General features: G+C 39.5%; 1 protein-coding gene across 8 annotated transcripts in view; it reads left to right on the top strand.

Moving 5' to 3' along the window:
• The window catches only part of LOC124621765 (MIT domain-containing protein 1-like), a 108,805-nt gene that overhangs the window by 13,636 nt on the left and 80,379 nt on the right, over positions 1-14,790 (top strand). Inside the window, exon 1 of one of the 8 annotated variants that reach the window (XM_047147184.1) lies at positions 6,089-6,110. The exons of 6 other annotated variants lie outside the window; for them this stretch is intronic. The gene's annotated coding sequence lies outside the window, so the exon portion shown is untranslated. Of the gene's footprint in view, positions 1-6,088; positions 6,111-12,925; positions 12,945-14,790 lie in introns of those variants that run through there. One more of the 8 variants, XM_047147186.1, reaches the window with a different exon arrangement.

Here is a 14,790-nt window from a genome sequence, read left to right as displayed (position 1 = left end):
TCGGAAAAAATTATGGCTGTAGTTTCCCCTTGCTTTCAGCCTTTCACTGTACCAGCACAGCACGGCCATTTTGATTAATGTTATGAGGCCAGATGAATAGTGGCGGAAGGGGGATAAGATGTAATATACAGGGTGGTCCATTGATTGTGACCAGGCCAAATATCTCACGAAATAAGAGTCAAATGAAAAAACTACAAAGAACGAAACTTGTCTAGCTGGAAGGGGGGAAACCAGATGGCGCTATGGTTAGCCCACTAGATGGCACTGCCATAGGTCAAACAGATATCAACTATGTTTTTTAAAATAGGAACCCCCATTTTTTATTACATATTGGTGTAGTACATAAAGAAGATGAATGTTTTAGTTGGACCACTTTTTTCGCTTTGTGATAGATGGCGCTGTAATAGTCGCAAACATATGGCTCATAATTTTAGACGAACAGTTAGGAACAGGTAGGTTTCTTAAATTAAAATACAGAATGCAGGTACGTTTGAACATTTTATTTCGGTTGTTCCAGTGTGATACATCTTCCTTTGTGAACTTATCATTTCTGAGAATGCATGCTGTTACAGTGTGATTACCTGTACGTACCACATTAATGGAATAAATACTCAAAATGATGTCCGTCAACCCCAATGCATTTGGCAATACGTGTAACGACATTTCTCTCAACAGCAAGTAGTTCGCCTTCCGTAATGTTTGCACATGCATTGACAGTGTGCTGATGCATGTTGTCGGTGGATCACGATAGCAAATATCCTTCAACTTTCCCCACAGAAAGAAATCTGGGGATGTCAGATCTGGAGAACGTGCAGGCCATGGTATGGTGCTTCGACGATCAATCCACCTGTCATGCTATTCAATACTGCTCCAACCGCATGTGAGCTATGTGCCGGACATCCATCATGTTGGAAGTACATCATCATTCTGTCATGCAGTGAAACATCTTGTAGTAACATCAATAGAACGTTACGTAGGAAATCAGCATACATTGCACCATTTAGATTGCCATCGATAAAATGAGGACCAATTATCCTTCCTCGTATAATGCCGCACCATACATTAACCCACCAAGGTCGCTGATGTTCCACTTGTCGCAGCCATCGTGGATTTTCCGTTGCCCAATAGTGCATATTATGCCGTTACCACTGTTGGTGAATGACACTTCGTCGCTAAATAGAACGCATGCAAAAAATCTGTCATCGTCCCGTAATTTCTCTTGTGCCTGGTGGCAGAACTGTACACGACATTCAAAGTCGTCGCCATGCAATTCCTGGTGCATAGAAATATGGTACGGGTGCAATCGATGTTGATGTAGCATTCTCAACACCGACATTTTTGAGATTCCCGATTCTCGAGCAATTTGTCTGCTACTGATGTGCAGATTAGCTGCAACAGCAGGTAAAACACCTACTTGGGCATAATCATTTGTGGCAGGTCGTGGTTGACGTTTCACATGTGGCTGAACACTTCCTGTTTCCTTAAATAACGTAACTATCCAGCGAACGATCAGGACACTTGGATGATGTCGTCCAGGATACCGAGCAGCATACATAGCACACGCCCATTGGGCATTTTGATCACAATAGCCATACATCAGCACGATATCAACCTTTTCCGCAATTGGTAAACGGTCCATTTTAACACGGGTAATGTATCACGAAGCAAATACAGTCCACACTGGTGGAATGTTGCATGATATCACGTACTGATACATTTGTGACTATTACAGTGCCATCTATCACAACGCGAAAAAAGTGGTCCAACTAAAACATTCATATTTCTTTACATACTACACAGGTATGTAATAAAAATGGTGATTCCTATTTTAAAAAATGCAGTTCATATCCGTTTGACCTATGGCAGCACCATCTAGTGGGCCGACTATAGCGCCATCTGGTTTACCTCTTCAAGCTAGATGAGTTTCGTTCTTTGTAGTTTTTTCGTTTGTTGCTTATTTCGTGAGATATTTGGCCCAGTCACTATCAATGGACCACCCTGTATATTGTAGAAACTGATTAAAAATTGCTTCTTAAATAATTAAAAGGAAAATTTTGAAAGAATAATTGAAAGGAATTGGAAGGTACACATATCCTGAGTGAACTTTAACTAGCACTGATATCAACAGACCTTCACTATTAAATACATTTAAGATCAACATTCACCATTTAAATTTCCATACTTCTCGTTATCGCCATTGTGTATAGAGCTGGTTATGACGATTGCCCCTCCTCTCCTCATGCAAATTCCTCGTTTGCTTCGATTCTCTTGATGCAGGATTCTCAGCCCGTCGCAGAATGATGAACAGATGGTTTTTTAATAAACTTTGTCTCCCAAAAAACTTGTATAACACTTCTTTAATGTCTGGTTACAATACACATTATTGAATACTATTAATACGGTGGAACTCTTCATACGTCTGCCACCCACCATTTGTAGAGACAAACAGATTTTTTAACAATATTAACTCAGCGGAACTCATAATATGTTTGCACGCTGTCACTTACAGAGACAAACAGATTTTTTAACAATATTAACTTGGCGGAACTCGTAATATGTCTGCCCGCTATCAGCTATAGAGATGAAAAGATTTTTTAACAATATTAACTCGGCAGAACTTGTAATACATCTGCCTGCTATCAGTTATAGAGACAAACAAATGAATATAAAGTAACGAGGGAGAAAAGAAAAGAAATAATAATAATAATAATATGATACATTACAGAGATCAGTCAATCATCCATACTGTTGCCCCTGCACCTACTGAAAAGGCTGCTGCCCCTCTTCAGGAGCCACACATTTGTCTGGCCTCTCAACAGATACCCCTCAGTTGTGGTTGCACCTACAGTATGGCTATCTTCATCGCTGAGGCACGCGAGTCTCCCCACCAACGGCAAGGCCCATGGTTCATGGGAGGAGGTACCAATATGTATGCTCCCTAATAGTATTTTTACTCAATAACAATTCACAACCACAATACTATAAGTAAAAATAATTTCCATATAAACTTTATATCCCTATCTAGTATTCAGAATGAAATTTTTATTCTGGTGCAAAAGTATATAACAGGTTACAAACAAACATCAGTCAGGAAAATTAAAATCCTTGGATATTCAAAAACATAGGAAAAAGAGTACCTCATTTGCCACTCTTACAATTTATCAGAATATTTGGACTTGGAGACGTAAATTTCCGTAACACTAATACAGATATTATGCAACAATACCAGAGAAGGAAAGTTGCTAATCACCATATAGCAGAGATGCTAAGTTGCGATAAGCACAACAAAAAGATTCACACAATTATAGCTTTCGGCCATTAAGGGCTTTGTCAGTAATAGACACACACACACAAACGTAAATGCAACTTGCACACATGTCTGCAGTCTCAGAGAACTGAAACCACAGTGTGGTTTCAGTTCTCTGAGACTTCAGACGTGTGTGCAAGTTGTGCCTATCGCGACTCCTCCACTATATGGTGAGTAGCAACTTTCCTTCTCTGGTATTTTTGCATTCCATCCTGGATTTTCCATTGCTTAATACTGATATTAAATAGATCTTGACTTTGGCAGTATACAAAGAGCTTAAAATAGTCTGCGTTAAATAAGTATGATGTTTCAGTTATTAGATAAAAACCGAAGATGAGTATTACAAGAGAAGGAGCAGTAGCCTTTTCCAAAATAAGTGTGTTTCTTCTAACCAGTCAACGGAAAATACCAGATGGAATAACAGCTGCTACGGTCGCAGGTTCGAATCCTGCCTCAGGCATGGACGTGTGTGATGCCCTTAGGTTAGTTGGGTTTAAGTAGTTCTAAGTTCTAGGGGACTGATGACCTCAGACATTAAGTCCCATAGTGCTCAGAGCCATTTGAACCTTTTTTGAATAACAGCTATACGGAAGGTATATATCGCTACTCATCACATAGAGGGTGTGATGAGTGGCAACCAGGCTCATTGAAGAGACTGCTAGACATTGCTAGCTATCAGACCAAATCCTTCGTCACATGTGGACAAAACACGCACACAAGGCCATTGTCATTGACAGGCACTGAGGGCCAACTCCAATTACATCTCAGGTGAGCAGTGAGCTTGTTGATGGGTGTGGGGAGGGGTAGGACTGGGAGGAGGTGCTACTGCGAATGGATATGGTGGGGACAGGTCAATGGGGTTCTGTGTGTAGCATCTGAAGACTGTGTGGAGGGAGGGGGAGTGGAGCAAAGGAGAGAGGAGAGAAGGGGAAAGGACTATAGAGTTGCACTAGCGAATGAAAGACATGTGTAGACCACAGGTGGAAGCAGGCAAGCTCAGATGGTAGAGCACTTGTCCGCGAAAGGCAAAGGTCCCGAGTTCGAGTCTCGGTCGGGCACACAGTTTTAATGTGCCAGGAAGTTTCAATGAAGGACATGTTGCAATGAGAGTTCCCACCTGTGCAGTAAAAAAAAAAAAAAAAAAAAATGCTAGTGTTGGTGGGAAGAATCAAGATGGTACAGGCTGTGAAGCAGTTGCGTGAAGTACTTGGTGTTGGCGTCATGTTCTGCAACTGTTTGGTCCAGTTGTCATCTATGCCACAAGGGGACATTCACGCCAACAGACAGCATGTTAATGGTCATACCCATGTAGAATTTGGCATAGTGATTGCAACTAAGGTTCTAGATCATGTGGCTGCTTTCACAGGTTGTGTTGCCTTTGATGGTAAGAAGTGCCTGTGGCAGGACTGGAGCAGATGGCAGTGCAATGATGTATGACACAGGTTTTGCATCTTAGTTTATTGTACCTACCCAACCCAGCAAATATCGCTGCTCCCCATAGCTAATTATATCCAGCAATCTTTTCTCATTGTGCCCGTCCACTGTTCAGTGCCCCATCTAAGAGGAATGTAGCAATTTCCTAATATGTATAAGTATATATGTAAAGTATATAGAAGTAATTCCCACAATTGTCAGTGTGAGTAGATTAGCAGTAATCATAATTTGCTGTTAGCATATTTTACAGATTTACCCTGCAGTGGCTGATTCTGCCTGTTAATATATAACTTGACTCACTTCACACATCTAAAGATGGAATATACAGAATGTGATTTGTGAATGGATTAATGTGACATAAGACAGTATTCTTGTCTTTGAGTGTATGCTGTGAGGCATAAGTGCAAATGTTTCAGATATACACAATCTTTATAACTTTTTATTGTTGGACTACTTAAAAACACATGGTTCTGTGGTTGTTAAGCAGATCAAAACAACTCTGTGCATAAAAGGCGTATCTTGAAGACAGTTTTGCTTGGTTTGTTCCATTGCTGTGTGTTGCTATTCTCAATTCCATTCTTACCTTGTGTGATTTATAGAAAATAGAAAGTTCAAATCAGGGCTGAACAATTTTCCATTTATTTAGTTACTGAAAGATCATTACAGCAATTCTAAAAAAATTATTATATGAGATGCTGCATGTTCATGGAACACCATTATTATGTACTAAACCAAGCAGTGCTGTAAAAAAATATTTTGTAGGTGTAAATGTAGTTACAAATTGTTGAACTGTTGCTGTAAGAATACATCTTGATGTCCCACAGGGCAATACAATATTTTTTTAACTTATTGTTTTTTATTTCTTACCAGGATATTTCCCCTGAACTGGGCAAGAATATGAAGCAGTTACCAGTCTTATTATCAAATGTGGTTAGGGCAGCAGTAGCTGCTATTCCAGTCAAAACTTTGTTTCCATTACCTCACTCCTTGAACACTGTAGTACTTTATTTCCTTCCCTTATATTTGCCATTCCTCACTGAACTGGCAGTGATTTATGCTCCAAAATTCCAGTTGGTTATATAGGAAGTAGCAATGTACATTTTTGCACCATAGTATAAAACTCATATCTTGAGACTTAGATAAAAATGCGTACTTTATATGTAAATTATTTTTTCTTCTGGTACTCTGGTTGTGAAATGCAGAGTTCATTATAAATTCAGGGTTGGTGTTAAGCACAAATACTGTTAGAGTACAGCTGTATGACAACTAGTAGTGTCCTTTATTGTTACAGTTGTAGATAACCATTTCCTTCAAAAGAGACCATGGAAATCAAGTGAATATTAAACCACCAAAAGAAGAGAAAAAGCAGGTATTTAATATAAATGGGAAAGTGGGAGCCTTTTTCAGAGCAAATGATTTTCTTCAAGTTTAAATTAGCGGGTTATATTTAGCTGATGCAAGTACAAGTAGTATTTAGCAGCGTAGTGACAGTTTATTGCTAATACAGTGTGCAGATTAAGTTTCTAGTAATTTCTTCTCATTTGGTAATGAATACTTTGACGCATTATGTATACTTGAAGGTTTTCCATTTTGGTGGTAGCTACAGAACATTATGAAAGAATGCTTTCTATGCAAGTCAGACTTTTATCAAAGCTCACTTCTTCAATTGTTATTTTCTGTTAATATTATGAACCTTCTCTCTTAATGCATAGTTTGGAGAGTTTGATATTTTTCCTTCCTTTCACATTTCTTTCCATCCGAATGTCCAAGGTGCATGTGGACAGTTTTATGTTTCAGTCAAGCTTGTTCTTAGTGCTGCTGTTTAGAAGAGGAAGAGGAGATATTTATCTATTCTGCTATAGTGCTTTCAGTTTGTTTTTATCACTGTTGTTCATTTACTGACACACTGCTCTATAAGTACTAATTGTCTCAGTAACTGTTCTGTATCTTTGGTTTTTATTTTGCTGAAGAAAGCCAGAAATTGAGAATTTTGAAACATTTCCTCTATTGTGTTACTATTTTGTTTTTACCATCTTCTGAGACAAATTTTTCAAATTACTTATACTGCTTACAATTGTTGTGTTTTCTAATTCAGGATATACAGCATTTACACAACTTCTCAAGTATTGCATTTTTTCCCAATGCTTATAACCATATCAAGTTTTGGTCATTTCTCCATTAGCTTTCCTGTCATATAGTTCATACTTCGTCACAGACAATCAGAACCTACTCACCTGTGAACAAGAGAGTGTACAAATAATTTTCACTTGTTTTGGTACACATTTTCTCCATTCCTTGAGAGCTTCTTGCCTATAAATGTCAAAGAAAAAGTGTGACCCTTTTGTGTTTTATTGTATAATTTGTATTGTTCATTGTTGTGACTTATATCAGCTGTAATTCAGATATATGTAAAACTTTTGAATAATTTGTTATCTCATTCTCTACTATAGGCTTTTCCCAGGCCTACAAAAGCTAAATGTTATCCAAGTTGGCTTTTAATCATGTCTTGATTAGCTGTTTTAGGACAAACATATTATCCAGTCATGACATGACAGCTCAGAAACCATGCTGTTCTTCAGTATCTTGTATTTGGCATTCTGTCCTGTTTTAATATTCTGCTGTATAACCCCTCCCTAATGAGCTGGTGACAGAGTTTCTATGTAATAAGAATAATCAGTCTTGTTGCCTCCTTTGCAAATATAACTTACATATAAATACTGAAATGTGTAACAATTCACTTTATAGTTAAGGCATTAAGTGGTTGGGTGATGGGTCCCTAAACAAGACTAGAAATGTTGGTCAGTGCCCTTCTTCAGAGCAATCTGATACAGAGGAAACACACACACACACACACACACACACACACACACGGACATGAGCTTTCTTCATTTATAAATTTGTTTTATTGTCTTCCATGCATATGAAAGTTCTGCTTCCTCCATGAGCATGTTGCATTAACTGCAGTTTTCTTTCCACAACTCATTCTTACTTTTTCATCTCTCTACTGTGGTGTATACTTTCATGTCTTTTTGATCATTGGACTTATGAGTGAAGCTAGTTCAAGAATGACTCTCTTGCTGCCAAATGCAATTTAGTGGTTCGTGCTTTCTTTCTTTTGTTGTTAACTTTAACTGAGACCTCCGCAGTCAAGTAATGTTGTGAACCCAATAGTTTTGTGACTTTGCCATGATAAACTTAACAACAATGACATTGTAAATAATGTAGTTAATTACATAGTCTTCTTTGATTGTTTTCATGAGTGACATACATCATTCATTATGTCTTGTTGACTAAGACAAGCATCACAAACACTGAAGGGTTGATGGCAGATGTTGTATTCAACCCGACTGCCGTAAAGCCTCAACTATTTGAGCTCAATCATTTAGTGTTATTGTTCATCTACATAGGAAAAAAAGTTCTGGCTCACATTACCCCTGACAACACTAAATGGAGTTATGTGGTTGCCAGCCTAAATGGACATATTGTGACAGAAATGCCAAATGCCTTAGCTGTACTTCCAAGCACAGACACATATGGCACAATTAAAAGCACATCCTTATTCACCAGCTGTGGTAGCCTAAGACGAAACACTTAGCAAAGCTTTTATTTATTGAAGACCTTGGAGTAAAAATTACATTCCATCACTGCTTAATATGATGTCCAACATCCGAAAATTTATCACAGTATGCACTAGAGATGTTGATACTCTTGTCACAGATCGTCAGTTGCATACTAGAGATGTAAGATCATGTAGGGGCATCTCGAGTCCAAGTTACTGAACTAATTAGGAAAGTGGGAGAGCTTCACATAAAGTTTCTTATGTGTTCTTTGTGGCAGCAAGTGTATAAGCTAAAGTGGATTCCTAAATGTACAAACAAGTGTATATTGGTATGAATGCCAATCAGTTTTTTTTATCAGAATGGGAAACAAAACAGTGAAGTCAGTAATAACGGTTATTGATTACCACAGAGAAAGTCATCAAATAACTTTTGCAGAACTTAAGGCCAAATTACTGTTCCTAGTGGACACAGGTCTGTTTATTCACCACCCTGCCTTCATTAACAGATAATAGATATTTGTATGTGCCCATGAGTCAGTCGTATTGATCTACAGTTATGTAACACTACCAGTCAATTTTCATCTTTGTTGTTAAGTCATCTGGTTGCTTGTCTACTTCAGTCAATTATCAAAGCAGATTTTCTATCTTTTTACGGCAGCCTGACTGATCTTCCCTACCACTGCCTCACTGATTCCACAACTTGATTGTCATGCCATGGATATTGCTTGTCTACTTCAGTCAATTATCAAAGCAGATTTTCTATCTTTTTACGGCAGCCTGACTGATCATCACTACCACTGCCTCACTGATTCCACAACTTGATTGGCATGCCATGGATATCTATACCACACTATAGACACTGGAATTCTGATGGTCCCTGGTAAGACTATATGGTGACCTACTATTTAAGTTTCTGTGTGCCACCCACTACTCACTCACATTAGTACCTATACGCCATTCAACTGTACACCAAATTCTCACACTGCATTGAGGTCCTGTTAATGTTAGACTGTACAGACTGACACCTGAAAAATGAAAGTTAAGCAGTCAAAAATTCTTCCTACTGTTCACCCACGGAGTCTGCCGCTCAAGCAGCCGACAGTCTTCACTGATGTACATAGTATCAAAGAATGATAACAGTTGGTGACCAGGTGATAATTACAGACAACTTAAGGCTAAAACAGTATAAAACCACTATTTCTTCCCTCGTATTGCCTTTCTTCATGGCAATTTCTTATTTTAAATGTTAGCATTCTGCCACATACCAATTACTCTTCAGAATATTTTGAAGGCTGCAGTTTGTACACTGTTGAGACTATTTGATTTTAACAAAACGCCATTTGCACTTTGTGAAACAGCACAAACTTTTCAGCGATTTACAGATGAGATGACATGTGACTTCATATTCTGCTACATGTACATCAACAACACACTAATTCACGTTGCATGATGAGGCAGAACACTTCAGTCACTGTTTTAAGGTATTCACCCAATTGTGTGAACACAACATGGTCATTAATCCATCAAAATGAATGCTCAGAGCAGCAGAAGTTTGGAGTTTATAGGCAGCTCAGTCAGTGGGCAGTAAATGTGCCTGCTGCAGGCGAATGAGAGCTATTACAACCTTTCCCAGGCATTCCACTATATGTGAGCTAAGGTCATTCTTCGGGTTAGCTAACTATTACCGGATCTAACAATGCGGATGTAACAATGCGCTGATCAATGCCCTGCTCAGAAAATTTATTAAACTTCTACATCTGCATCAACATCTATGTAGAAACTCCTCAAGCCATCGAACAGTGTGTGGCAGGGGGCACCGTGTATGGCGGAAGGACCTTGCACCACCACTAGTTACTTCCTATCCTGTTCCACTCGCAAATAGAGTAAGGGAAAAGCCACTGTTTATGTGGCTCCATATGAAATGAAATGATCATATGGCATTCATTGGCCGGGATATCCCCTTTGGGGTTCGGCCGCCATATTGCAAGTCTTTTTAGTTGATGCCACTTCGGCGACTTGCATGTCAATGATGATGAAAATGATGATGAAGTCCCCTTCCAGGAATCGAACCTGGGTCCCCTTGCTTGGTAGGTGGTAATGCTAACGTTGCACTACAGAGGCGGACGTGGCTCCATATGAGCCCTATCTTATCTTCATGGTCCTCACGCGCAATGTATGTTGCCGGCAGTAAAATCGTTTGGCTGTCAGCTTCAAATGCCAGTTCTCTAAATTTTCTCAGTAGTGTTTCTGGAAAAGAACATTGCCTTCCTTCCAGGGATTCCCATTTGAGTTCCTGAAGGATCTTCATAACATTTACGTGTTATTCAAATCTACCAGTAACAAATCTAGCAGTCCGTCTCTGAAATGCTTCGATGTCTTCCTTCAATCTGACCTGGTACGAATCCCAAACACTCGAGCAATAATCAAGAATAGGTTGCACCAGTGTCCCATATGCGGTCCCCTTTACAGGCGAACCATTCTTTCCTAAAATTTTATTAATAAACTGAAGTCGGTCATTTGCTTTTCATACCACAGTTCTCACATGCTCGTTCAGTCTCATATTGCTTTGCAATATTACACCCAGATATTTAGACAACTTGACTGTTTCAAACAGGACACTAATAATATTGTATCTGAACATTACATGTTTGATCTTCCTACTCATCAGCATTAACATACATTTTTCCACATTTAGGGCTAGCTGCCATTCATCACACCAACTGGAAATTTTGTCCAAGTCATCTTGCATCTTCCTACAGTTACTCAACTGTGACACCTTACCGCACACCATGGTATTATCATCAAACAACCGCAAATTGCTGACCACTCTTTCTGCCAAATCATTTACGCATGTAGAGAACAACAGCGGTCCTGTTACACTTCCCTGATGCACTTCTCATGATACCCTTGTCTCCAATGAACACTCACCGTTGAGGGCAACATACTGGGCTCTATTGCTTAAGAAGTCATCAAGCCACTCATATACCTGCAAACTTATTCCATATGCTGATACCTTCGTTAATACCCTGCGATGGGGCACCATGTCAAATGCTTTTTGGAAATATAGAAATATGGAATCTGCCTGTTGCCCTTCATCCATAGTTCGCTGTATATCATGTGAGAAAAAGGCAAGCTGAGTTTCGCATAAGCATTGCTTTCTAAAAGCATGCTGATTTGTGGACATAAGCTTCTCAGTCTCAAGAAAATTTATTATATTCAAGCTGAGAATATGTTGAAGGATTCTGCAGCAAACAGAAGTTAGGGATATTGGTCTGTAATTTTGCGGGTCTTCACTTGGGACTCTGTGCTGGGCAAGAGATTCATGATAAATGCAGGCTAGGTTAGAGTCCAATGCCGTAGAGTACTCTTTGTAAAACTGAATTGGGCTTCCATCCAAACCTGGTGATTTATTTGCTTTCAAACCTTTCAGTTGTTTCTCTACACCAGGGATCTTTATTACTATGCCTTCCATACAAGAACCTGTCTGATGCTCAAATGATGGTATGTTTGTACTATTCTCCTGCGTGAATGATTCCTGAATGTGAAATTTAAAACTTCGGCTTTCATTTTGCCATCTTCAACTGCCATCCAGACTGGTTGGTCAACAAATACCTGAATGGAAGACTTAGACCCACTAAGTGATTTTACATAAGACCAGAATTTTCTTGTGTTGTTTGCCAGATCTTTTGCTAAGGTGTGTTGATGATAGCTGTTGTATGCTTTGTGCATAGATCTTTCTGCAGACGCACAAATTTCTGCAACCTTCAGTTGTCCTCGTTTGTTCGTTTCCTTTTGAACTGAGAGTGCAATTGCCTCTGCTTCCTCTGCATCCTCCAAATTTTGTTATTAAACCGTGGTGGGTCTTTTCCATCCTTTATCCACTTACTAGACATAACTCCCCAGACCACAATTTACAAGCCGCTTAAACTTTGGCAATAATACCTCTACACAGATCTTACTGGAACTAAGTGATGCCAGTTCACTATCTAAGTAAGATATCAATATCTACTAATCTGCTATATCTAGCAGAGCCTTCTTGACCGATTTATTAACTTTCGTAATCATAGTTGCTATGATGACATCATGATCGCTAATCTCCATTTCTATATTGACATTGTTGATAAGCACCAGCCTATTTGTAGCTACAAGGTCTAAAATATTTCCATTGTGTGTGGGCTGCTGAGCTAGCTGCTGAAGACAGTTGTCAGAAAACTTATTCAAAAGTATTTCTCAAGACTATTTGTCTGTACCCCCCACAGTGAATCCATAGACATCCCCATTTATACTCGGTAGGTCAAAGTTGTCCCCAACTAGTATCGCATGATCTGGATATCTATGCACTATTGACAGAAGACTTTCTTTGAATGACTCTAGAACTGTCACAACAGAATCGGGTGGCCGGTAAAAACATCCAACAATTAACTTGGTTTCACCTGCACCCATTATATGCGACCAAATGACTTCACTGTCACACTCAACTTTGACCTCACTAGAGACAATATTTTTGTCAGCTGTGATGAACACTCCTCCTCCTATGGCCTGTTATCTGCCTTTCCAATATATGTTCCACAACTCACTGTATACCTCAAAGCTTTCCACTTCCTCTTGCTAACAAGGAGATGCATTACAGTGGACAGCTGCAGTGTATGTTGCTCCTTTGTTTCCTTTAGTACTACTCGTTTTTCTTGTTATTTTGTCTTTCTTTAAACATTTTAAACATTTTTTTCTTTAACATTTAGTGAAATGGGGCATTATCAGATTTATGTACTGAGACAAGGGGCTGGTAAGATTATCTGTGGACATAGACGTCAAAGTGTGAATTAGTAAGACAACGAAAACAATCAACTTTTGACAGTATAATGTAATTGAATAGATAAAATATCTACTCACCATGCAGTGGCAGAACACACATATAAAAGAAAGTTATGATTAGGCAAGGTTTCAGAGCCAGTGGCTCCCTCTTTAGACTGAAGGGTTGAAGGGGAAGCAAGAGGGGTGAAGCAAAAGTACTGGATAGATCTAGGAAAAGGGGTAGAGTTTGGAAAAGTCACTCAGAACCTCGGGTCAGGGGAGACTTACGGTACAGGATGAGAAGAGAAGACTGGTTGTTAGGGACTGGATCGGACAAGATTTGAAAACCTGAGAGCTTAGAGATAGAACACAGGGTAATACGCAAGGTAGAGCTTACTGCTAAAACAATGTGTATGAGTTAATAAGCGTAAGAAGCTAAGTGCATTGTACATAACATAGGTGTGAGAGGATGGTGAATAATAGACAGGTAAGAAAATGAAAGATGTAGAAAACTGAAATGAAGCAAAGAAAGGAGTAGTTACTGTAAAGAAATGCTGAGATGGAAGAAATTAACGTAAATTGAGGCCAGGTGGATGGCAAGAATCAAGGCTATGTTGTAGCTCTAGTTCTCATCTGTGGAGTTTTGAGAAACTGGTGTCTGGAGGAAGAATCCATATGGCACATGAGGTGAAACAGTCACCAACGTCACGTTTGTCATATTGTAGAGCATGCTTTGCAACAGGATATCGTATTTTGCCAATATATACCCTCTACCTATGACCATTCATCCTTACTGATAATGTGGTGGTAATCATGCTGATGTAGAAGGCCAAACAATGTTTGCATGAAGGCTGGTATATGATGTGTTGTTTCACAGGTGGCCCTCCCTTTGATAGTATATGTTTTCCTGTTACAGGGCTGCTATAGGTATCGGTAGGAGGGTGCATAGGGCAACTCTTGCAGTAGGGATGGTCACAGGGGTAGGAGCCGTAGGGTAGGGAGATGGGTGTAGGAGGAGGGTAAGGTCTGACAAGAATATTGCAGGGAATGGGAGGCTGACAAAAAGCTACTCTAGGTGTGGTGGGGAAAATCTCAGACAGAATGAGCCTCATTTCAGGCCATGATTTTAGGAAGTCATGGCCTTGTCGAAGTAGCTGATTAATATATTCCAGACCAGAATAATACTGAGTGACCAGTGGTGTGCTCTGAAGTAGTTTTTTTGAAGGAATCAGTAGTACCAGCATCGCATGTGATGGCCCAGGAAACCTACTTTCGAGTTAGGCTGGTGGGGTAATTACGTCCAGTGAAGGCTGAGGTGAGAATGGTTGTGTATCAATGTGAAGAGTCTGCACCCTAACAAATACATTTGCCTCAAATGCCAAGGCTATGTGGAAGGGAACATTTGACGTGGAAAGGATGGCAACTGTCAAAATGTAAGCCCAGTTTTTTGTTAGTAGGTTTAATGTGGACAGAGGTGTGTAGCTGGGCTTTGATGAAGGCAAAATTAACATCAAGGAAAGTGGCAGGGGATTCAGAATAGGACCATGTGAAATATAATTGGGAGAAGGTATTCAGAGATTCCAGGAATTTTAACAGGTCAGCCTCGCCATGAGTCCGTATGGTAAAGATGTCATCAATGTATCTAAACCAAACCAGGATATAAAGACTTATGAATCCCAAGAAAGCCCCCTCCAAGCAA

This window comes from Schistocerca americana, chromosome 7 (assembly GCF_021461395.2).
Source record: "Schistocerca americana isolate TAMUIC-IGC-003095 chromosome 7, iqSchAmer2.1, whole genome shotgun sequence".
In the NCBI taxonomy this organism is placed as follows: domain Eukaryota; kingdom Metazoa; phylum Arthropoda; class Insecta; order Orthoptera; family Acrididae; genus Schistocerca; species Schistocerca americana.
This window is presented reverse-complemented; position numbering and strand designations above follow the sequence as displayed.